The 297-nt window shown below is 72.1% G+C and overlaps 1 non-coding gene across 1 annotated transcript; it reads left to right on the plus strand.

Annotated features, from left to right (window-relative positions):
* Positions 1-82: 82 nt before the first annotated feature.
* On the plus strand, positions 83-164 carry TRNAS-AGA (transfer RNA serine (anticodon AGA)). The gene has a single exon. It is a non-coding gene; the product is annotated as a tRNA-Ser (tRNA).
* The last annotated feature ends 133 nt before the right edge of the window (positions 165-297 follow it).

The following is a 297-nucleotide window of genomic DNA, read 5'->3' on the forward strand; positions in this document are numbered from 1 at the left end:
GAGTGAGGTCCGAGGGCGCCTGGTGGGAGAGCCCGTGGCCCTCGCCGGAGGCTCCTTGGCCAGCGAGCGCGCCGGCTCGCACGTCGTCGTGGCCGAGGGGTGAAGGCGATGGACTAGAACTCCACTGGGGTCTCCCCGCGCAGGTTCGAATCCTGCCGACTACGCGGCTCCCCTCTTTGGGGACACCACCTCCGCTCTCCCCGCCGCCCGCGCCTCTCAGCGCCGGGCCTCACCCTTCCCCGCCCGGCTCTTCAGAGCGCGCCCCAGAGCCTCCGCGCGTCCACCCTGCTTTTCCAA

Source organism: Leptonychotes weddellii, unplaced genomic scaffold, assembly GCF_054177405.1.
Source record: "Leptonychotes weddellii isolate Sample4059 unplaced genomic scaffold, ASM5417740v2 HiC_scaffold_180612, whole genome shotgun sequence".
NCBI lineage: Eukaryota > Metazoa > Chordata > Mammalia > Carnivora > Phocidae > Leptonychotes > Leptonychotes weddellii.